The sequence below is a fragment of the Humulus lupulus genome, chromosome 9, assembly GCF_963169125.1.
Source record: "Humulus lupulus chromosome 9, drHumLupu1.1, whole genome shotgun sequence".
In the NCBI taxonomy this organism is placed as follows: domain Eukaryota; kingdom Viridiplantae; phylum Streptophyta; class Magnoliopsida; order Rosales; family Cannabaceae; genus Humulus; species Humulus lupulus.
The window spans coordinates 46,287,046-46,313,989 of NC_084801.1; the positions used below are offsets into that span (position 1 = coordinate 46,287,046).

The 26,944-nt window shown below is 32.9% G+C and overlaps 1 long non-coding RNA gene across 1 annotated transcript; it reads right to left on the reverse strand.

The window, feature by feature from the left end:
• Nucleotides 1-19,025: 19,025 nt before the first annotated feature.
• On the reverse strand, nt 19,026-21,977 carry LOC133801387 (uncharacterized). Its single transcript, XR_009876855.1, has 2 exons — nt 21,616-21,977; nt 19,026-19,519 (listed from the first exon to the last, which is right to left on the reverse strand). It is a non-coding gene; the product is annotated as an uncharacterized LOC133801387 (long non-coding RNA).
• Nucleotides 21,978-26,944: the final 4,967 nt, after the last annotated feature.

Genomic DNA, 26,944 nt, shown 5'->3' on the forward strand with positions numbered 1-26,944 from the left:
ACATTATCGTCATCCTCATCGTCTTCATACTCGGCCAACGTGTCGTCTTCAAATTCAACTTCATCATCGACAACAAATTCATCTGAACCTTCGCCAACCAAATCATCAACGTTGTGCACTTCAGTGACATTGACATCAACCCGATCATACTGAAGATTATCAAAAATTGGAAGTTCTACCCACAACTGAAATGAAGAAGAATTAACTTCTTGCAATATTGGTATATCATTTGTGGTCTCAGTATCATCAACATCGGAATTTGAGAAATCCCATATATTCCTTGGAATGTATTCATTAACGAGCCTCCAATCATCCCCATTTTTCACATCTCGAAGATAATACACCAACTTCGCTTGAGATGCGAGAACGAAAGGATCATCTTTATAACATTCTTCTTTCACATATACGCTCGTAAAATTGGATTCCACTTTAATTCAACTTGTATTGAACCATCTACACTTGAATAGGACAACACTGTAACCCATCAAGTAGGACAATTCAATTACTTCTTCCAAAACTCCATAGTAGTTCACTCCTTCCTCACTTGGCACCATTACACCGCAATTTTGTGTTTTAAGCTTCATATCATCACGACCACGAGTCACAAATTTCACACCATTCACTATCATCCCTGGATATGAATACACGGTACCGCTTGATTTGTTTGCGAGAGCATACAATTCATTATTCACTTCAGTAGGTGTTGACTCATGCAAACCGTTCACCTATCAACATTAACATTGAAAGTTAGTTTTGGATTGATTAAGTGGGGTTTCAGAAAAGAATTGACTAATATACATACTCTTTCTTTGAACCACTGAGGAAAATCAGTTTCTTGTTGAACTTCAAGATTCGAGCCCCCCCCCCCCCCCCCCCGTCTTCTTAATTCATCCATATGCTCACTACATATGAACAAAAAAAATTATGATTTTGGCATTTACTCGATATATAAACCAAACATCATTATTGAAAAAATACTAGAAAACACACCTAAGGTACTCCTTAATTTCGGCACAATTGTTCAAGATATACCACTCAGCCTTTTGCTTTAACTGTGGATTGAGGAGCATACTTGATTTCTTACCAAATGGACGACCAACAGCCTTATAAATAGAATATTCCCGATTTGGTTGGGATTCAACGCGATCGTCATTCCTCTCAGGTCGATTGAATCGAGTCTCAACCCCCCGCAGGTACATTGAGCAAAAGGTTAAAGCCTCGTTCACCACGTAAGCTTCTGCGATTGAACCTTCCGGACGTGCACGATTTCTTACATATTGTTTATAAACTCCCATCGAACTTTCAATGGGATACATCCACCTAAAGTGCACGGGACCGCCAAGAATTGCCTCTTTCGGAAGATGCAAAACCAAATGCACCATAATGTCGAAAAATGCTGGAGGAAATATCATTTCCAACTTGCATAAAATGGTGATAATGTCTGTCTCCATCTTCTCAAGGTCTTTCACATTCAAAGTCCGTGCACAAAGTTTTTTGAAAAAACCGCACAACTCAATAATTGGCTTCCGAACTTCCGGAACCAAAAACGACCTAATTGCGGCGGGCAACAACTGCTGAAACAACACGTGGCAATCGTGTGATTTCAACCCAGTTATCTTGCCATCATTGACATTGACATTCTTCGAAAGGTTTGCAGCAAAACCGTCCGGGAATTCAACTGACTTCACAAATTCACAAAAAACTCGACGCTCCGGGACACTGAGGGTGTAACTGGCGTGCGGTTTCTTCCACTTGTTTCCCTCTTTGCGGAGGTGGAGCTTTTCCCTAATTTTCATGTCTGCTAGATCAAGTCTTGCCTTGTCAGTGTCTTTAGATTTTCCCTCTAAGTTCAACAAAGTTCCCAAGACACTGTCGCAAACATTCTTCTCAATGTGCATTACGTCCAAATTATGCCTCAACAATAACTCCTTCCAATAATCAAGCTCGAAAAATATGCTCTTCTTCGACCAATTAAGTTCAATCGGAGCCCTTTTGCGTTTCACACCACCAAATTCTTTGTGTTTCCCAGGATGTCTAATCAGCAAATTCTCTAATTGCTTCAACACATCATCACCGGAGTAATGTTTCGGCGGTGGCCTGAGTTCCTTGTTACCGTCGAATAGTGCTCGTTTGCTCCTCCATTCATGATCCATATCAAGAAATCTCCTATGGCCAATGTATGCAATTTTACTTCTAATCCCTCCAGAGGGAGTTTCTTCATTGCATGTGGGACACGCCTTGTACCCTTTTGTGCTCCACCCAGACATCATAGCATAAGCTGGGTAGTCGTTAATGGTCCACAAGATTGCTGCACGCATATTGAACAAGGTACTATTGTATGCATCTCTTGTCTCGACACCATTCATCCATAACTCCTTCAACTCGTCAACCAAAGGTCTCATATAGACATCGATATCTTTTCCAGGTGAAGAAGGACCTGGAATAAGAATAGACAACATTAATGACTGTGGTTTCATGCACTTCCACGGCGGCAAGTTGTATGGGACAAGTATCACAGGCCACATGCTGTAAGAGTTGCTCACGTTCCCAAAAGGATTGAAACCATCTGTAGCCAACCCAAGCCTAACATTTCGAGGTTCGGCTGCGAAAGATGGGTACAACTCATCAAGGTGCTTCCACGCCTTACTGTCAGCGGGGTGCCTCATCACACCATCTTCCCTTGGCCTTTTAGAATAGTGCCATCTTATATCCTCTGCAGTATATCTGGAACTGTACAGCCTTTTCAATCTTGGCGTCAACGGAAAGTACCGCATGACCTTATGGGCCACTTTCTTCCCGTTCCCACGATTATCTTGCCAGCGACACTCACCACAAACCGGACAGAATTCCAAATTCGCATTCTCCTTCCAAAACAGTGCACAGTCATGCTTGCAAGCATCGATGGACTCATATCCCAATCCAATACTCCGCAACTTTGCCTTCGCCTCATAGTTAGACTTAGGTAAAATTGTTCCGTCAGGCATAGCGTCGACTAACAATTCCAGCAAACCATCAAAGTAATGATTGCTGCACTTGTTAATTACTTTGAGATGCATCAGCTTTACCAAGAAGTTCAACGCGGAATACTTTCGGCAACCCGGGTACAGTTCACTTGACATCTCCTTAAATAAATTGTCATACTTGTCGCGATGTTGAGGATCATCTTGGGGAGGATCATTATAATTTCTAGCGGGAACGTCATCTTCAGCGTAAACATCCTCCATGATATCCGCTATCTCATCTCTATCATGATCTCGTACCACAGCTGGTGGCGACGGCAGCGCCTCTCCATGGTAATGCCACACTTTGTAGGACTGTACGATGCCATTGTTGAATAAATGCATCGAAATTGCATTTATAGGCTGGAACTTAACATTCCCACATTTCTTGCACGAACAGCGAACCAAACCCCGATCGTTCAACTGATTTTTGGCGATATCGAAGAACTCCTTAACACTATTTCTATACTCCAGAGACCAACGATTCCTCGCACTCATCCAGCTCCTGTCGCTCGCCATCTTTAAGCGAAATAATTAAGAAAATATTAATAATTGTCTTAAAATGAGGGAAATGATAGTCAAAGTATTTCATGACTGTTTGTCTCCCTAATTATCACTAACTGATAATAATATCCTATCTCTGGCAAAAATAATTATTTATAAAGATATTTCCGGCTAAATTACTCAAACTTACAACTTACTAACACTTAAATGATACATGGCACCACATGATTGGTACACATTATTATTATTATTTTAAATAATTTTTCATAAAAAAAATCATTTTATATTTTTTATTTTTTTTAAAAAATCCAATTTATTGTTTTCCAATTTAAAGGTAACAAAAAATATTTTTTTTTTCATTTTTTACAAAAAAAAATCAAATTTGCTGCTTTTAATCAATTATTTAGGATTAAGTAAAAAAAATATTTAATCTTAAATTATTGCTTAGATTTTAAACAAAATTACTTAATCTTTAATTGCAAACAAGTAGACAAAATGATAAATAGGAAGATTTTAATAATAATAATAATAATAATAATAATAATAATAATAATAATAATAATAAATTAAAAAATTTGAGGATATTAACAATATAAAATTAAATTTTAAAAAAAATGTATTTTCATACTTAATCTTAAGTTGAAAAAAATTTTGAATTTTTTTTAAAAAAATGTAAATTTTATTTTTTTGTTAAATTAAAAAATATTTTAAGAATAATAACAATGTAGATCAATCATGTACTGCCACGTGTCCGTTGACTAGTCTATTTTAACATTTACTTATTTATTACTTTTAATTTAAAATTAATTTAATTATACATTAATCTCCATTTTGTAATTTTTTGTTAAATTCTTCAATTTGTATTGGATTATTTACTTAATCAATAATAATTTTATTATATTTATATTTTATTAAATCATTTATATTTTTAACTTTTTCAATTACAAAACATCTAATATTAATGTTAAAATTAATTATTAATTATTATGATTGGTAATTTTATTTTATTTAAATTATAGTTAAAAATTATTTTTTTGATGAATTTTTAATTATACTTAAATTTTTATTTAATTAATTATTAAACTTTTATTAATTTTACTAACTCCAACAAAATTTGGGCAGCATAACGACTATATTTTAAACTATCCCAAAAATTGAAAAACCTACAAATTAAACACATATATAACCAGAATATTCCCAGAGCAATATACAGAACATTCTCATAACATGCACAACATAAACCAAGATTAATAACATATATCAAATCTTTTTATATCATTTTATATCAGTAACATCAAAACAATTTATTTAATAAATATTTATAAACAAGTAATATTTAATATAAAAAATATAATATATTTTTTTTTAATATACATAATCTAATCTATTTTTTAATATACATATTAAGCATTAAAATTAAAAAATATACATACTCAAATCAAATTTTTTTAATAAATACTAAAATCATATTTTCTTTTTCATTATTAATCTCATTTTTATAAAACTACACATATTTATTTATTTTTTTAACAGAAAAATATAACTATAATACCAAATATCACACACATACATTTATATTAATCAATTTTCTAAAAAAATTTAACATTAAATAAACATATATACACACACATTTACACATATACATAAACATATATACACACACATTTACACATATACATAAACATATATACACACACATTTACACATATACATAAACATATATACACACATATACTGAAATGCATATATATATATATTCGGATATATAAATATATACATATACTCGGATATATAAATATAAACATATACTTATATATATAAATATATACATATATATATAAACTGATAAATATAAATTAATATATATAATCAGATATATATAAATATATATATATAAAACGAAATAAATATATATAAACCGAAATATATATATAAATATATATATAAACTAACCTTTTTAGACTTGTTTTACCGAGAGTAGCTACACACCTGTTTATATAGGGAGAGAATAACAAAAAAAATACAATTACAAAACAAAATATAGAGAAAAAAATCCAAAAATGTTAAAAAATCCCGAATACTAACTTGAGAGAGAAGCTTCACTAACCTTGAGAGAGAAGCCATGGCGGGATAATGGCTCACGGTGGTCGGAGAGTATATCACAGAGGAGAGAGAGAGAGAAGCTTTGTTTCAGAGAGAGAACTGAAATGGGGAAGAAGGAGGCTCGGGCAGCTGAGTATATCGTTATAACTTTTGCCGGCGCGTTTCGTTGCGCCGGCAAAAGTATTTTACTAAACCCTACACTCAAACGACGTCGTTTTAATTATTTCAACTTTTGCTGGCGCATTTTTTCACTTTTGCCGGCGCAACTAAACGCGCCGGCAAAAGTATACCCACCTACCTTCTTTGAAACGTGTGGAAATTTAAAAAACACGTTTGACTTTTGTCGGCGGGGTAGGTGAAATGCGCCGGCAAAAGTTTGTATGTTTATTTTAAAATCTGGTGACTTTTGCCGGCGCAATTAGGGGTTGCGCCGGCAAAAGTTATGACATTTTTTAACACCATACATTTGCTGGCGCAACCCCGAATTGTGCCGGCAAAAGTCACCTTTACCGACGTAAATTTGCTCCGGTAAAGGGGTTGATTTTTGCCGGCGCAATTCGTGAATTGCGCCGGTGAAAGTAATTTTTGCCGGCGCAATTACGAATTGCGCCGGCAAATAACTTATTTCTTGTAGTGTATGTATGTTTGGAGTGGTGAGTTTTGGGTTAATTTTGTTCTTGTTTCTTTTTTCTCACTGCCTCTCTCTTTCTCTCGCTCAGAGTTTGCTGGTCTCTGTTCTTCTCTCATGATCAGACGCCTGTTGGTGAGTTTAGGCTTATATTTTGGTTGCTTTGAGCTTTTTTGTGTGGTTTATGCAGTGTTTTAATTTATGGAATGATATATGTTAGTATTAATAATTTAATCTTATGCATGTATATGATGATCTCTGAAGGAATATATATATTGAACCTGAGCTTCTTTTTTTCTTTCTTTTAAAAAATGTTGGGTTCTGTTCTATTCAAAATCTATTAGATTTCTTTATAATTTTTTTTTTTTGCAAAGATAATATATTTGTTTCCTTGTATTTCTTAATTTGTCAAATAATGCATTGTTATACTTGGTGATTTTTGCTATGTCTCTCAATTAAACAGGTCTGGTTCTTCAAATCTTCTTATTTAGTTTTCCATTTTCCTTAATTGTTTGTGAATCCAATTTTAAGTCCAGCAAACAAGTTTTAAGTATCCTTAATATAAATAAATATATGTGTGGAATGTTAGAATATTATTTATTTGGTATATAAAAATCAACTAATTGATTTAATATATTAAAGTCAATATTTAATTTATTGACAAAATATTCTAATTAATGGTCAACATTGTTTATTACCTGATTTTGTTGTTACCCGATTTTTCATATCCCAACTGATTGAGGAAATATCTCAATCTATGGCAGAGACTCTGATGGTAAGTCTCACTCTATAAATATAGAGTACCGGTCCCCAAGCTCGCTGCTCATTCTGACTTTCAGTAACTCCATCTAAAAGAGTTAGTGAGAGCTTGGAAGCCCGTGTACTCGTTCTAACTTCTGTTCCTTTTCTTTTGTAGATCTAAAGCTAGATCGAGGTTATCAATAGCAATGTCTGGAGGTATACAATATTCGATCCTTCGTGTATATGTTCATTCTATATATTAATTCCGCCTACATGTATATAGAGTTGTTCATATGCCCACTTTCATATTCATCTAACATTTGGTATCAGTCGCCAGATTAATTTCTGCCTTGTTATTTTTGTATGCATATATACACATTTTTTTTTTTTATGATTTATAGATGTGCCTATGTCTTCATCTATTCACATATATTATATATTTGTGTATATAGTTTCCTATATTGTTGAAAATTGGAATTGTTAATTCAAATTTGTTTCTCAATTTTAGTTGCATTAGAAATCTTTGGTAAGTGTTTCTAATAATTTGTTATTTGAGAAACTAGTTTAAAAACAAAACAATGACCATATACATACACGTTCATGGCCTTAAGTTGAACTTATTTATTTATTTTTAATTCAAATATGTACTTTCGATCTATTTGAGTATTAGGACATCTTAAGATTATATTTTCTAATGTTTTGATGTATCAAAAACAAGTTTTGAAACTCAAAACAACTTTTGAAACCTTAAGAAGCCGGTTATAGTCAAATTTTTTATTTGATATTAATGCTTGATTTTAAGTTGTTATTTATAAAAAAATAAGGCTATGAATCTTCATATCTATGTATTTACATGATTTCTGGGCTTTAAAATCTTGAAATTCGACGTAAAAATGGGGTTTTCCAGCCGGGTACACAACTGGGTCCGAAGGACCCATTTTTCTGCAACCGGGTCAAAATGACCCGGATAGATGTTGAAGAAGGTGGAAAAACGACATGTCGTTTTCCACCATGCAGTGCCGAAAATGACCCGTCGTTTTACGGGTCCAACGACAATTCTAAGGGGAAAACGACATGTCGTTTTCCCCATGGCAGATTTAAAAAAAAAATTAAGAAAAATTGAAGAAAATTCCGAAAAATTACATTTTTTATTTATTTTTGGGATTTTATTATTTTCTTGATTTTAATGCTTATTTAGACACTAAATTTCCTTTTTTAATTCTTTTGCCAATTGAATTAAAACATATAATCTTGGTATATTATATATATAGAAATTAATTAAAATGTGCAATTACTTGATTTTGGTGTATTTATTGCATGTTATATTTATTTTATTCATGCAATATTAAATAATTGTGCTATTTTAAGAATGTAATTACTTTTTGTTTTACAATTAAGTTTGTACAATTATTTTATTAATTCACTAAATCAATATATGATTTTATTGTCTTATTTAGCATGAATATTTCTGCCAAGCATATATATGGAATTTTTGTATTTTCTTTCGTACATATAGTTAATTATGCTAATTGTATGATTATTTTGTTATTATTCATGCAAATTTATTTTAAGTATAATTATCTTTAATTTTATATGTATGGATTTATAATTTTAAATATATTATATATCTTCCATTATTGTGCTAGATATATTTAGATTATATTCAAACATTAAGATAGGTTGAATAATATATTAGCACATTAATCTTCATAATTTATTCATAAAATATTCATAAAACATTTAGGGTGAATAAAATTATGAATAATTCATAAACAATTTTGTGGTTGACATAAGAACGCATGAAACTGAGACAAATGCTCAATCTAGAACGGTTTTTAATGATCTTCGGACGACCACACTAGGAGCACTACTCTCTGTGATTGCCTATTATGTTATAACGAAATTGTTCTTAGGTCTTCCTAGAGCCTAAAACATAATGTCTAGTGAACCATATAATTTTACATAATTAGGGAGTAGCCACAGCATCTTTAATTATATAAAATTATATATTAATTTGAAAGGATCACATAATGGACAAAATTGTGATTGATTATATAAATATAATAATTTTACCCCACAGGGATTTTATTATATTTATATAATTAATTAGGATAATATATTAAATTAATTTTCTTAATTTACCCACAGGAGTTATGATAATTAATTTAATAGTTTTATCATAAAGTTTAAATAAAGATAGAAGTATCAAACCTTACTTTATCCCAATTAATTCGTTTGAATAATCTATCATCATTTACATCCAATTTTATTAAATTAAAAATTTAGCCCACAGGCAATTTTTGTTTAATAAAATTTCATTCTTCAGCATGTTATACATTGGTAAAACATGACTTCATTAAGCCTCAATCTTCTAAATCTAAGTTTGTAATCCTATTCATGCAGCTTCTTCATCATCCTCTAGTTTCGCTGAAATCCTTACCGAAATACCTGAGCTTAGGGGTGATAATTTCAAAATCTGGAAGGAACGAGTTCTTCTTCATTTAGGCTGCGCCGACATGGACTACGCAATAAGGAAGAACGAACCTGATGCAATCACTGTGACTAGCACTGCTGCTCAGATCGCACTATATGAGAAATGGGAGCGGTCCAATCGCCTTAGCATCATGTTCATCATGTCCAAGATCCCTCTAGGAATGCGTGGATCGGTGGAGCAACCTGAGAAAGTCAAAGACTTGATCAAACTGATCGATGAGCAGTTCGACACTTCGGACAAACCACTTTACAACAACCTCATCCACCAGTTCTCATCCACAAAACTCACTGGTGTCAAAGGAGTTAGAGAACATATTTCAAAGATGAGGGACATTTCTGCTCAACTGAAGAAACTCGATGTAGTCATTCCTGAAACCTTCCTGGTCCACTACATCCTTAACCATCTTCCACCTCAATATGGGCCTTTCAAAATTTCCTACAACACACATAAGGACAAATGGAGTATCAATGAACTGATAACCATGTGTGCTCAAGAAGAAGCAAGGCTCCTGCAGGAACAAGGTGAAAGTGCTCACATGGCCACCCAAGGCAAGAAACGCAAACCATCCAAGAAGGACAAGGGGAAAAATAAAGTGCCTCCCCAAGGCGATATAAAGAAGGATTCCATCAAATGTTTCTTCTGCAAAAAGAAAGAACATGCGAAAAAGGAATGCGCCAAGTTCAAGAAATGGATGGACGACAAAGGTAATCCAATTTCATTCGTATGTTATGAATCTAATATGGCTAATGTTAATATTAACACATGGTGGATTGATTCTGGATCGACAATTCACATTTCAAATTCCTTGTAGGGTTTACAAAACCTAAGGAAGCCAGTGGGAAGTGAGCAAAGCATCTTATCCGGAAACAAGATGGGCTCACATGTGGAGGCTATAGGAACGTGCCATTTAGTTTTAAGTAGCGGTTTTGTTTTAAAGTTAGAAAAGACATTTTATGTACCAAGTTTCTCTAGAAACTTGATTTCCGTTTCAAGACTTGTACCTTTTGGTTTTTCCTTTACATTTTCAGACAAATCTTTTAATTTATATAATAAATTTGAATGTGTTGGAAATGGTATTTTGTCTGATGGTCTTTACTGCCTTAATTTACAAAACAATACTGCTTATAATACTATGCACGTTCACGCTGGCAATAAAAGATGTGTTATGAATGAGAATTCCTCTACATTATGGCACCGGAGATTGGGACATATCTCTATTGATAGAATTAGAAGGTTAGTAAATGATGGGGTACTCAATACCTTAGATTTTACTGATTTTGATACTTGTGTGGATTGCATTAAGGGAAAGCATACCTCCAAGTCTAAGAAAAGTGGTGTCCATAGGAGTTCTGACCTATTAGAAATCATACATACTGATATATGTAGTCCAGACATGGACTCATATGGTCAGAAATACTTCATCTCTTTCATAGATGATTACTCACGCTACATGTATATCTACTTACTTCATAACAAAAGCGAAGCGTTAGATGTCTTTAAGATATTTAAAGCTGAAGTAGAGAAACAATGCAACAAGCAAATTAAGATAGTGAGATCAGATAGAGGTGGAGAATATTATGGTAGATACACTGAAGATGGACAAGCACCTGGTCCTTTTGCAAAGTTTCTTCAAGAAAATGGGATTGTTTCCCAATATACCATGCCTGGTACACCCGAGCAAAATGGTGTTGCAGAAAGGAGAAACCGAACATTGATGGACATGGTGCGAAGTATGCTTAGCAGCAACCCTAAACTTCCTAAATCCTTGTGGACTGAAGCTCTAAAGACATCCGTGTACATATTAAATCGAGTTCCAACCAAGGCAGTCTCCAAAACTCCTTTTGAATTATGGAAAGGTTGGAAACCGAGTTTGCAACATGTACGCATTTGGGGATGCCCATCTGAAGTTAGGGTATACAATCCACAAGAAAAGAAACTGGACCCAAGGACCATAAGTGGATACTTTATTGGTTACGCTGAAAGGTCTAAAGGTTACAAGTTTTATTGTCCATCTCATAGCACTAGGATTGTGGAATCAAGGAATGCAAAATTTCTTGAAAATGCCTTGATTAGTGGGAGTGATCAATCCAAGGACTTAGGTTCTGAGAAAGATCCTTCAGAACCCTCCACCTCAAGAGCAAGATTGATTGTGGTCGATAACACCCCTGCAGTCCAAATGGATGTTGAACCACCACAGCCAATTGTTGAAGATCCACAAGTCAATGATGAAGTTCAAATGGATCAAGTTATTCAAGAGTTGCCTATAATTGTTGAACAACAAGCTGAACCACCCGCTCCTCAAGAGCCTGCTGGTGTAGCCTTAAGAAGATCCACTAGGACAATAAAATCGGCGATACCTAGTGACTACATTGTGTATTTGCAAGAATCTGACTACAATATTGGAGCCAAAAATGATCCAGAAACGTTTTCACAAGCTATGAATAGCAAAGAATCGGAACTGTGGTACAATGCCATGAATGAAGAAATGAATTCTATGAAAAGCAACGGAGTCTGGGATCTTGTTGAGTTGCCTAATGGGGCGAGGGCTATTGGGTGTAAATGGGTCTTCAAAACAAAGAAAGACTCATTAGGAAACATTGAGAGACACAAAGCGAGACTCGTTGCTAAAGGATTCACTCAAAAAGAAGGAATTGACTACATGGAGACCTTTTCTCCGGTATCTAAGAAAGATTCCCTCAGAGTTATCCTGGCATTAGTTGCTCATTTCGATTTAGAGCTACAGCAGATGGATGTGAAAACTGCCTTCCTAAATGGTGACCTAGAGGAGGAGGTATACATGAAACAACCAGAAGGATTCTCCTCTAGTAATGGTGAGCATTTGGTGTGCAAGCTTAAGAAGTCCATCTATGGTTTAAAACAAGCGTCCCACCAATGGTATTTAAAATTCCATGATGTCATCTCTTCTTTTGGATTTGAAGAGAATGTCATGGATCAATGTATATACCAGAAGGTCAGTGGGAGTAAGATTTGTTTTCTTGTTTTATATGTGGACGATATTCTTCTTGCAACCAATGATAAGGGCATGCTACATGAGGTGAAGCAATTTCTCTCAAAGAACTTTGAGATGAAGGATATGGGTGATGCGTCTTATGTCATTGGCATTAAGATCCATCGAGATAGATTCAAAGGTATCTTAGGTCTATCTCAAGAAACCTACATTAACAAAGTTTTAGAGAGATTTCGGATGAAAGATTGTTCACCAAGTGTTGCTCCTATCGTTAAGGGTGATAAATTAAATTTGAGCCAGTGTCCAAAGAATGATTTTGAAAAGGAAGAAATGAAGAGCATCCCATATGCTTCTGCTGTTGGAAGCTTGATGTATGCTCAGGTGTGCACACGACCCGACATTGCCTTTGCTGTCGGAATTCTAGGAAGATTTCAGAGTAACCCGGGATTAGACCACTGGAAAGCTGCAAAGAAAGTTATGAGGTATCTTCAAGGTACTAAGGATTACAAACTCATGTTCAGACGAACCGACAACCTGGAAGTAGTTGGCTACTCAGATTCAGACTTTGCTGGTTGTACTGATTCACATAAATCAACTTCTGGTTATGTGTTTATGTTTGCCGGTGGAGCTATATCATGGAGGAGTAACAAACAGACCTTGACTGCTACTTCTACTATGGAAGCCGAGTTCGTTTCGTGTTTTGAGGCTACATCGCATGGTGTATGGCTAAAGAGTTTCATTTTAGGCCTTAGAGTTGTAGATTCAATATCTAGGCTATTGAGAATGTTCTGCGACAATTCAGCTGCTGTATTCATGGCTAAGAACAACAAGAGTGGTAGTCAAAGCAAGCACATCGACATCAAGTACTTAGCTGTGAGAGAACGTGTTAAAGAAAATAAAGTGGTCATTCAACACATTAGCACTGAATTGATGATTGTTGATCCTATGACGAAAGGCTTGCCACCTCATAAATTCAAGGATCATGTAGTGAACATGGGACTTGGTTCCCTTATGTAAATTTATTGTACAAACTGAAGTTATTATCAATGAAACTCTTATTTTGATGTTTTCTCATATTTATGCGCATCTTAATTTTATTTGAGAAAATTTTATCTTCATAGGACCTGAATAAACATAAGGTTTATTCGTTTAAGTATATAGCCACATAAATTACATTGTTATGTAATCAATATATTGTAATACATGGAAGATAATACTCGTCATAAAAAGAGGACCTATCGCCATGATTCATGTGTTTATTATCTAACAGGGATGATCGTCGGGCTTAAGTAATACATTAATTTAAATGTTGACCAAGTGGGAGAATGTTAGAATATTATTTATTTGGTATATAAAAATCAACTAATTGATTTAATATATTAAAGTCAATATTTAATTTATTGACAAAATATTCTAATTAATGGTCAACATTGTTTATTACCTGATTTTGTTGTTACCCGATTTTTCATATCCCAACTGATTGAGGAAATATCTCAATCTATGGCAGAGACTCTGATGGTAAGTCTCACTCTATAAATATAGAGTACCGGTCCCCAAGCTCGCTGCTCATTCTGACTTTCAGTAACTCCATCTAAAAGAGTTAGTGAGAGCTTGGAAGCCCGTGTACTCGTTCTAACTTCTGTTCCTTTTCTTTTGTAGATCTAAAGCTAGATCGAGGTTATCAATAGCAATGGCTGGAGGTATACAATATTCGATCCTTCGTGTATATGTTCATTCTATATATTAATTCCGCCTACATGTATATAGAGTTGTTCATATGCCCACTTTCATATTCATCTAACATGGAAGAGATTTACTTCAATTTTTTTTGTCTATGTACCTTTCAATAAGAAGTAACAATACATAATACATAAGTATACTGCTGTTTAAAAATAATATTATTCTCACTTAGTGATAATTAGACCCTTTTAGTGAAAAGTGTAAAGTATTATCACTTAGTAATAATATTCCCAAATAGGATAGGTATGAATCAAATTAATTTGATTAATATTTTTTTATTATGTTTAAATTTCGTTTATTCAAAAACCAACTTATATAACTCTTTTACATGAAATTTCAACTCAGAATATGAGAAATAGAAAGATGGCACCATTTGAAGAGGGGCAACTCTAAGTCAATCGTGATTTTGAGTATGAGAAGCTGAGAACAAAATGATTATTAATTCATTTTTGGTTTTAGGTAGGGTAAGTTGAGTGTTGATAGTTGGTAAAGTGTAGCCTTTTGCTAGGGTGGAGAACTGATTTTAGTCAGATTCTTTGGTTTTAACACCCTAATCTTGTTGTTTGCTGAATTTGATATAAATCTGAATATGTTTAAACCAGCTTGTATGCTTGTTGAACTTGACCTCGATCAGGTTGGTGATATATGTAATAAGCCAGCTTTGATGGCTCTTATGCTTGATCCTACCACAAAACTCATTAGGATTTAAACTTTGTTTATTTGTTTTACCGAGACAAGCTTGGAGATAATTGTATTTACATCCATCTCAGTTGCAATTCTAAGCTAAATCCCTATTTTTGTGGTGCTTCTCTTTTTCTCACAGGTATCCTATATAATATATATATTAAGTTTCTTTTTTTCAATGAAAAGTTTGTTTTGCCTCTAGTTGTGGTACGGCTCATAGATGTACTTGTTGATATTGTTGTATGTGTCTATATTTGATTATGTATAAATCTTGTTTGTTATATTTTGTTTGTTATGTGTTCTTATGTGTGACAATGTATATATTGGCTCATGAATTCTGATTTTTTTTGTGCTGAGATTTTGTTTGTGTTTTGGGGCAAAATATGTTGTCATCTTGCAATTTCTTTATCTGGTAACAAGACTTTAATTTGTTTATATTGTTTCTTTAATTTTTATTGTTGTTTCTTTATTTTCTGAAATTAGTGTTTTGGTGAAAATAAATAGGGGTATTTTGTTGATTTAATTTGGTATTAAAGAAAACAATTAATCAATTAACTTTTATTATACTCATATTTTTTAATTTTTAATTTATTCTATCTAACAATTGAGCGATCATAAAAGGTTGAAACTGTGGTTTTTTACTTTAATACTTGCATTGAGCATAAGTGACATAACTATTTTGTTGAAATTTTGGTTTTATTTTTGGATATTCTGTTTTGGTCGGACAAGAATAAAGTGACTACACTTAGTGCATTTATCCTAGAAACTTTTTAAATTATGGAGTGTCTTCTAGGTCCAATTTTTCTTCATATGAACTTGAGTATTTGGATAGAAAGTAGGTTGTATATGTTCTGTTTTTGTATGGTTGGGATAATAATTTTGACTCTGGTTTATAGTGATATTCTTGGACAATAGAATAACTTAAATTATCAAAGTTTGATGCTTCTAGCAATGGCAAGTGTAAATATATATATATATATATGCATAATTCATGTTTGTTTTCAATTTCAAAACCAAGAGCCACTGAGTGAGAAAATCTACCTTAAAGTGCTGAATTTGAATAATATTTGATAATTTGAATCTAATTATATGTTTATTGAGAATAAGTGTATGTAAATGAGGCTCTTTGATTCTCTGTTTGAGATGTGTTTTTTATTATATTTCAATTATTTCCTGGTTTAATTTGGGATAAGTTAAAATACTGATGCCAAAATGAAATGATAAACTTAGAAGAAAATGTAGAAGAAAATAAAAATAGTAGTGATAGTGAATATTATAGTGAAGATTATGTTATTTTTACATTGAAAGATTGTTCAAATGTATTGAATTTTTACAATATTTAAATTTGATTGTACAAATTTATCAATGAATATATATCATCAAATTTATTAGATATGTCTTTTGCGGTTATGCAACATCATGAAGGTGATGGTGGGGCAGATCCTCCTCCAGATCCAGCGTAGATACAGGCTGATTGTGAGAGAGGTAACACATGCAATTATTTTTTTGCATGAATATATTAAATTTATTTATTTATGTGTATATAATAATTATATGCATTTGAAAAATAATAGTGACGGCTAAAACGAAAAGGCGCGGCATCAACAAAGGGTTTTCAACCCGAGAAGCTAGAGTTGCATTAGGTAGACCACTACCACTAGAGTGGGATGTTCGAGGGAAGACTTACAAAGAAATTGGTGACTATTCCCAACATTTCTCGCGCGAGATCGACATTCTCATTCGACAATATGTCGATCCCGACTATGACCGAAGGGATAAAGTACCCAGTGAAGTGAGGGATCGCATACTTCCTCATCTAGAGGTAATTTATTTCTATAATTTTTATTGGGTTCACTTTAATATTAAATCTAACTAATTTTTTTTTATTCAGGATGATTTATTCGACATCGGTCAAGTCGATATGCCTTAGAGAACCTCCCCAACATCCTTTTGGGCATTCAACGGTCGTGCGCTGATCGTTACTCGGAGTGGAAGAATGACCTATCCACGCATTTAAAAAAGAATGGTCGAGCACATCCTCCTGGTGGTTTAGTGGTGGAGAAATGGCAAAAGGCGCTCCAGTATTTTAATCGCCCTAAAGTGAAGGTATTCACAAAAATATATTTTTTTCTAATTTATTTTTTGTTAATTTAACATATGATTAACACAAGTTCTTTGTAGAGGCGTTCTGAGCTTAACTCTGCAAACCGTGCAATACAAAAACAGAGAAGCGTGCAGGGATCACAGTCTACGCCAGCCCTTCGTTACAAGAAGGTACTTTTTTTTTACATAATTTTTATTTATATTTTTTTATAATGATTTTTTTCTTAACTTTTTTCAAACTTCTGGTATTGTAGCGTGATTTACAAACTGAGCGTCTTGCTAGTGTTCTAGAGATTTGAATGGCAACTAAGTTCATAGACGGGGAAGGTTGGGTGAGCAAGGCAGCAAAGGATAACTATGTAAGTAAATTTATATTTTATGATTTTCTTACTTTATTGTATTGTAAATTCTAATATTCTTGAAAATTGTGTGATACAGGAAAAGATGATGGAGGTACATGATACTCTGCAGTCACAATCATCTATGAGCGCCTCTGCTTCGAGTACTATCCCGAGAGAAGAGGATGACATTACTCTTGTTGAGATGATCTTTGGTCGTCGTCAAGGCTATCAGCCAGGCCTTGGTCGTAGGACTCACACGAGGGCGAATTGTGAAGCGGCTGATGTACTTCAACCAGCCCAACTACCTCCTACCGCACAGGACATGCAAGAGGTGAGGGAGCGACTCCGAGCCATAGAGGAGCACTTGGCTAGGATTGGTGGAGTCTCGGGATCCGGATCTTCTCAGCAAGCTCATAGTGCTGATCCTACAACACCTAGTTAAAAACATTCATATTTATGTATTTTAATTTTACTATGATAATTACTTTGTCATATAAATATTTATAGTGAAAATATATTTTTGTGCATAGTTGAAATTCTCTCCTATTTCAAATCTTTGGCAAAAAAAATATGTGCATGTATACAAAAAAAAATTAGCTTAAACGATTACAAAATTTTTTTGTAAGCTTAAATGATTAAAAAAACTGAAAGTTGTTGCTAAAAGGTCCAATGTCGTCGCTAATTCTCAACAAACTCTAACAAACTTGGGGCAAATTTCAAACTAACAGCGACGAATAATTAGGATTTTTAGCGACTACATGTCGTCGCTAAAAGACATAGCAACGACACACTTGCTTTCTTCCCTAATAAAATCCCTTTAGCGACCAGCATTCAGCAACGACATAGCGACGATTACATCGGCGCTAATACAACCAGTGACGACAATTTGGGTTTTGGCGACGAAAAATGTCGTCGCTAAAACCCCTCTTTTTTCGTAGTGAAAAGATATATCCAATCGTTGTTATAATATTTACAACTGCATAAACTTTTATAGACGTGGTTATAAAAGTGATTTAATCTTCTGTCACATTAATATATAAACCATTAGTTTAACAATGGATATTTTTACATGATTATAAATTATTGGGCCCTTTTAAATATTAATCACATATGTGTTAAATATATTTAAATCTGGTCCTTGGTCTGACTTAGATATAAGTAATATATAATATGTAATTTAATATATCTCCAATCATACTGAGGACGGAATATCCGCAGTATCACTGATGTACTTTGTGGATATTAATCAGTTTTGTACTTGGTCTATATCCATATGATTAATATGATTATTTGTTTAACATACATATTCAAAAGCTCACCATTCAATGTCGTTAACTAATATTAGTGTATTACACTACTACAAAAACGAGATTTCCCGACAGTTTTTAACTGTCGCTATTGAGCAACGACGACAGTTGACTAACTATCGTATTTTCCTATGTCGGCATAGGGGTAACTACGCCGATAGTTATTAGGTGTCATCGTTGCTGGCTACGCCGACAGTTTTTAAGTGTCGCTGTTGCTAACAACGCCGACAGTTATTAGGTGTCGCTGTTGCTGGCTACGCCGACAGTTATTAGGTGTCGCCGTTGCTGGCAACACCGACAGTTATTAGGTGTCGCCGTTGCTGGCAATGCCGACAGTTATTAGGTGTCGTCGTTGCTTGCAAAAAAATTATTTATTTTTATTTTAAATTAAAAATTATGATTTAAATGAAACATTTATATACAAATCTAAAAAATTATAGATTAAAATAACAAAACTTATACAAAGTATTTACAAAGAATCAATTACTCTAATAAAAATTACAGATAAAATAAAACACTAAATTCATTGTCCAACAACATATATTTCTTCTTTTTATCCTTGTACTCACTCTGAAGAACAACTGAAATGAAAACTACCACAACATATATAAAGTTGTTGTGATTAAGTTAGCTTAGCTTCAGATCTTTACCACAACCGAAAAAGGCCTAGGAGTTAGCGGATATTTAAAGTTGTAGCGATTAACTTAGCTTCAGATCTAGACAGACAACTTATGATGCGACACCTCTTATTCAGAATTTCATTCTTTTAGCTGGGCCTTGATCAATGATGGGTCAAGGGGAGGTGGTTGTGCCTCCCCCATTTGTTGGGTTTCAGGGCCATTTTCCGATTCTGTGTTCGTGAGGGGATGTAGCCTTCTGGAAATGGTGGTGGTGGGGCTGGCGCTAGCTGCATAAATGCCAAGTGACCTCTTAGTAACAGATTAGTTGTGACATAGTAATAACTGGACAAAAAAACTGAATTTTATATTTATCTACTTAATTTTATTTATTTAACAAACAGTAATAAATTAAAAGCCCAAGAGTTTACAGCAATTATCTTTAATCAAAGCAGAATTTGGGAGTTTCTAAAAGAAATATCACAGTATCATCTCAAATTTCAAGTCAAACTCTGCAACATGAGACAACAATATCAACAATGACAGTCCATGATAAGTAGACAAAAAATATATTACAACAAGCATACAATCTCAAGTCTCACCCCAGCAAATAGCAATGTGGATTTAAGCTTACGCTGAGTCAATCTGAACTCTAGACAAACTGGTAAAAATGGGATCTTAACAAATAACACAGTCAACATGTAAGCATCTACACTTCTTGATAACATTTCCTAGACTTTTCCTCTTAAAAGGATATGTCTTTTACTGCTATGAGTTTACAATACTTTTTCACAACTGTTATATGGGAGAATATATGATAATTACCCTGCATTGTCATTTTCGGAATCAACTGCATCACACATGACATAAGTTTAATTAAATCTTTCAACACAGAGCTAATAATACCTTTCAAATTCTACCACTTGCCTTAAAATTTTCACATTCAAAAAAAGCAAAGTACCAATTGAACTTGTTACTTGCTGATATTGGAAATTACAAAATATAACAGCAAATGAATACCACAGAATAAATACCATCAAATTAAAGTTAAACAACCTATGCACCCTTTCAAATGCCTAACATACCATTTGAATAAACCAATAAAAACCAATAACAACAACACAAGTTCCAATGAATAATGCTCTTCATACCCACATACAATTCATATCAACTATATGAATAATATAATAAAAGAAATGCTCATATAATATATAATAAAAGGAAGGAAACAAGAACATACAAAAAAATATTATAATAAAAGCAATGTTCTTATAAGATAAATGCAATATGATTTATGTATTGACTAAAACATAAACAAATAACGAGCATAAATTCTACACCTAGCAAGCAAAAATGCCTACAACAATCACACCATAAATACAAACTTTAATCACACTTTTCTCACCAATAGAACCTTTATCATTTTAAGTATTGCAGAATGTAACTATGAGATTGCTAACTAAGCAATCCTTAAATTTTTCAGGTAAAAAAAAGAGAGACATACCATTAGACCTTTGGAACCCCAGAATACATAATATTGTCACATTTGAGTCTAAAAATACGTAGCTTTGAAGGTATAATATCACAGAAACCTCAAAAGCCATTAAAAATATAATAAGAGCACACCAATGACATAAGAAAACTATTCTTGAGGTTCAGTCCAGCAAGGCGGAATATGTTCTCATGAACTCCCCTTGAGGATTTCAATTCTACACTATAAAGGAAACCAAAAGTTGCACAAATGCAGAGCACTAAATGATCAAACACTATGGCTACAAACCGACAGAACAACTTAACTAGCAGATTAGAATATATATATATATATATATAACTCCCCAAGAATAACAAAACCCATGCTTGGACTTAGTCTCTCACTTATTGTCTCTCTCAAGAAAACACATGGATTCTAAACTTTTGTAATACAAACAAAACCCAAAAGTGTCCCAATTTAATATAGCCATTCATATATATAAAGTAAGACAAACATGTCTTTCAAACTTGTTGAGCCTGCGATACTGTAAAACATGAATAGAATGTATATATATATATATATTTGATAAACTAAACTGCCAGAAATCAAAGTAAAAAGTGGAAATAAAAATGTTAAAATCAAATACATAGCCAAAATAAATAGAATTGTACACTAATTTTCTATAAACAAAACATAGAACGGTAAACGACTGAAGCAAAACTTGAACAAATAATGACTTTCCTTGAGAACACAATAGTTAATATGGTTTTTACACGACAACCTGGTATGATAAGAGAAAGAGGAATTTCAGAGAAAATCTGTAACAAAAATTTGAGGGATATAAAAAATATATTCTTGCATTTTACAAATATAAACCAATATTAGAAGAAATCAAAACTTGGAGAAATCACTTACCCAAATATAGAAAAAAAATGATTCCAAAAGAGAGATGATCAGATGAGTGTCGCCTCGCTACAATACGAAGCAGAATGGAGGATGGCTTTGGTTGGGAGGTCTTCAGGTTGTTGGGTTGCTACCGCTTCAGATGGCTAGGCTGCAACGGAGGGCTTCAGGTGGCTGGGCTGCAATGGAGGGCTTCGGGTGGCTGGGCTTTGACGGAGAAGAGAAGAGAGATGGGAGGAGGCGTCGTCGACTGAAGAAAAGAAAAGAGAAGAGGAGGCGTTGTCGACTGAAGAGAAGAGAAGAGAATAGGAGGCATAGTCCACTGGGAAGAGAAGAGAAGAGGTCTCGACTGAAAAGAGGAAAAAAAGAGGCAGCAGCTTATGCTTTTGGTGAAATTTTTTTATTACAATTAATTAATAATTTATACTTTAAAACTCTAATAATATAATACAAATTAGAATATCTTTAATATTATATTTTTATAATGATCTAAAAATTATTAAAAAGATACTCTAATTTTTTTAACTTTTTTTATTTTAAATTAAAATATTTTATATATATTATTTTAATATATTAATATGTTTTAAAATTCCAATAATATAAAAACAAATTAGAGTATCTTTAATAATATATTTTTATAATGACATGTTAAACGTGATCTCGCACAACCGACCTACTATGTCGCATGAAAAGTCATTTTTCACACAACCGACCTACCATGTCATTTAAAAAGCTATTGAAGAGATACTCTAGAGTATTTTATAAAGTTTTTTTTTATTTTAAATTATAATTACTATTAAATTAAAATATTTTATTGTTTATTAAAATTAAATTAGTTTTTTAATTACAAATAATTAATTAATTTATATTTCAAAAATTACAATATATGTAATATTAATAAGTATATATATTTTTATAAATTAATTAATATCTTACATATATATTTATAGTTTAAATAAATTAATATATTTTAAAATTAAAATAATGTAAAATAAATAATAATGTGACATGATAAGTCGGTTCACATACTACCGACCTATGTTACTCTTAATATCATAATTAATTTAAAATTTGATATAATAATTATTATAAATACAAAAGTTAATAATATGAAAAATTTAGAAACAAAAAAATCTAGTTTTAAAAGTTTTTAATAAATACATATTTACATAATTTAGTTATTTTTGAAATTATATTATTCATTAATTATAATTTTTTATTTGAATTTTGGCGACATTTTATGACTGTCGGCATTGAACTTTTATTAATTGTCGGCGTTGGAGTCAATAGCGACACATTTTAACTGTCGGCATTGGTCTCGAATTAACTGTCGGCATTGGAGTCAATAGTGACACATTTGAACTGTCGGCATTGGTCTCGAATTAACTGTCGGTGTTGGGGTCAATAGCGACACTCAAAAGCAACGGTGACAGTTATTAGCTGTCGGTGTTGATCTGTATGCCTACAGTTTTTAACTGTCGGCGTAGAGTCTCGCTAAGTAATTACGACAGTCAACAGAGTTGACTGTCGTTGTTGGGTGTCGGGAAAGCCCAATTTTGTAGTAGTGTTATGAGACTAATAATATAATATGAATTCCTAGTACACTATTACTGTTTACATTCACAACCACATATGTAATAGATATACGTGTTATAATTATTGTCCATTAATCCATATACACATATGTAGGGCTTAAGTCTAACTATATATATTAATAAAACTTAGTGAACATTATTACAGTCATATTATTGGATACATATATAACTATAAGTAGTCTATCATGGTTTACTGAATATTCACATTAACCACAAACAGTTTACATACTTAATTATATATATATATATATATATTACACAATATCAAGTAATTGCCCATACATGAAATTACCAAGTGTTATTGGTAACATAATCGATATAGTTGATACTAATAATAAATATTATCAGTTTACTAGGGTGTCATATGTAATAATACACTATTACTTATTAAAGACCGTGTTACACCAATTAAGTGATATTAAATATTCACTAAGTTGTATATATTATAATTTATATAATATATTAATATTATCAGTATATGTGGTTTATTGACGTTATAATTTACAAGGTTAAATTATTTAATATTTAACCTTATTATAATCATATTCACTTGTATTAATAACCTAACAAGTATATTAAGAGTATAATGTATAATCATAATTTGCTCCACATTAAGTTTATAAAATAGTGATGATAATATTAGTTATCTAAAATGATCTCAACACATTTAACCATTTTATATCATATGTGGAGCCTAGCTCTATGGGAGTTAAACCATTCGTCTATATGGTAATACAAGTGATATCACCGTAATATAACTATGTAATTTCACTACAAAAAACCAGATTTTTGCCGGCGCTGCGCCGGCAAAAGCCCCCTGGATTTTACCGACGCAATTTTGCGTCGGCAAAAAGCTACGACGTACCCCGTCGATAATGATACTTTTGCCGACACAAAACGTAATGCGCCGGCAATTGTATCTTTTGGTGACGAAAAAATGCATCGGGAAAAATAAGGATGCGCCGAGAAAAAAATTTGTTGCGTTATTGTGGAAAACACTTTTAGTGGCGCAAAAATGCGCCGACAAAAGATGATTCTTTTAGGAGCGTAAAATTGCGCTAGCAAAAGATGCGTCTTTTAGTGGCGCGTTTTTGCGCCGAAAAAGGTGGATATATGTAGTGACGCATTTTTGTGCAGGTAAAGGTTGAGACTTTTGCCGACGTAATATTGCGCCGATAAAAGTATTTTTTAAATAATTTTTTTGATAATATTATTAATTTTATTTTCAATATATTAATATTAATTAATAAATTTTGATTTTAATATATTAATAATTATCTAATTTTTTAGTAATATTACTTAATTAGAAATACAATTAAAATTAAAATTAAAATTTTATAAAAAAATAAAAAAATTACAACTATTAATATTTATTGTCTCTACCAAACATGAAAATATAAAAGTAGTTTATTAAATTAAATCTCTAATAAATTAAACTTTAAATAAATAAATAAAAAGTTCCACAAAAGTGTACTGCCCTCCTCATCATCCCCGCCCCCGTGAGCATCATCGTCCTTGTCCGGATCCTGTTGTGGTAAGTCGACAGTAAAACCAGGAGCCAATACACCAACCTGCTTCAACAAGCACTGAGCAGGACATCTTGACGCCGTTGACGACTCTCAAGTTTAGTCGTATACTTCTTTAGGTTCTGATTTTCCAACATAATGTGTTGAGTTTGTTGCAAAATGGTGTCCACTTCAGGTGGCAATTGCCCGGACATTTGAGAAGTTGACGAAGATCCTGCCCTCTTTGCGCTAATTGCCTTCAACCTAGCCCCCCAAACCCTTTCTTATAACGCGAGCGGGGTCCAAGGACATCCGTGACAATATCCATATCAGGCGGGAACTGACCATCGACATTATCGCCGACACAAGAAGCAGCAGATGAAACAAGGGTCGTACTCTGCGATGCTCGACGCTCAGTCATCTCAGTCTGCACAATAAAAAGCACGTATCTCGAATTCCAATATAACATTATTTGAAAACCTAACTTATAAATTTTTAATATAACAACATATAAAATATAACTTTATTATCTATCTGCCAACATCCTATGATTAATGACTGCAGACCAGTGATTGAAAAATAATGTAATTAATTTTGTTCATGTATAAGGGAGCAAGTGAGCTAAAGTTAATTTGGTCATGAAAATTCATATCTAAATAAAAAAACATGAAGATATTGTTGATAAATACAGTAAGAGCAGTTAATTCCATTAATGGGGAATTTACGTCTCTAAACATATACATCAACTATATTTGCATGTTTGTGATTTAGATATGGATTTTCATGAACAAACTAACTTCGCCCACAAGCTCCCTTATACGGGGACAGCATTAGTTACATTCTATTTTTATCTTAGTCCACAATCATTAATCATAAAAATATTGGCACATAGATTATAAAGATTTAATTGTTAAAAATTTAATTAATAATTAGTAAATAATTACTAATTGACACCAATCAATTAATAATTAATATTTATTAATTATTTACTAAACTTTTTTAAAGTTAAATGATCATAAATTAGTTAAGGTTATGCAACTTACATGTTTTGTCATCGCTACATCACTAATCCACTTATCATTCTTCTTGTGGAGGTGCTCGAATGTGTCGATCATGCTCGGAAGCTCGCCAGTAGACGGTCCATCTAAAAAAGAAAATTATTTAAACATTGTTACATTTATAATTTACGTGATCATAAACATGGGCAACGATTGATTTGGAACCGTGTCCTCCTGGTATGGTCATTTTTGCTCGAGCTTCTTTATTTCTCTTCGATATACACTTCAAACAGAAAATAGTACTCATTAATCTAGATTGTAATTTTATAATTAAACATTAATGTAAAATCTACAGCATACCTGCTGAGAATCAGAAGCCCAAAAATTGCATAGAATAGCCCAATCAGAAGAAGTAATCGACCCAAAAGGTTTTGACTTCGCTCTCTCATTGTCCACCTCTCCTCCAACCTCTACCCAATGTTTCTTCATCGTGTGGCGCCAATCAGACAGATGCTTTTGCATCTGTCTTACCATGGCATCGTTGATTACTGGATTGTCTTGTGGATAAATGAATTTGTCCTAAAATCACAATTAAATTTGGAATGTGTTAAAATATTATGAAGATAGACAAAATCTTTAATAGGGAGTTATTAAAGATTTAAAAAATGCTTACAGATAGCCTCTGCCGAATAACTTGGATATCAGCTGGTTTTACTTGTTTCCAAGCTAGTGTAGTTGGGGGTACGGTATTACGCAAATAATGAGCCATGGAATTGTTGAACCACTTGCCGTACGTTTGAATAGCTTTTCCAGTTTGTGCATCAAACTCTACTTTTAAATGGCTAAATTGTTTGGTGGCCAGCTCCTTCTCGATATTGGCACCGTAATAAGCTCCCCTGCCCCTCTTGGAGCCACCACCTGTATCATTACTTGGTTCGGTCATTCTACATTAAAATATTCATTGATTTACTAATTCAAATTATGTATGTGTCTGTTGTTTTTTGTTATAAAATTAACATTTTATTACTTATGGTCTTTCCCAACCTACCCTATTCCAACCTAGTGGATCCCTTGGAGATAGTAAGCAACCATGTACTTTTCCACATTTTTTCAAGATATTTCTCAAATGTCTTGAAAAAATGAGGAATAGTACATGAATACATTGGCTATCCCCAAGGAATCTACTAGGTGCATGTCTATTACTTTATATATATATATATAATTAACATTTTATTACTTATGG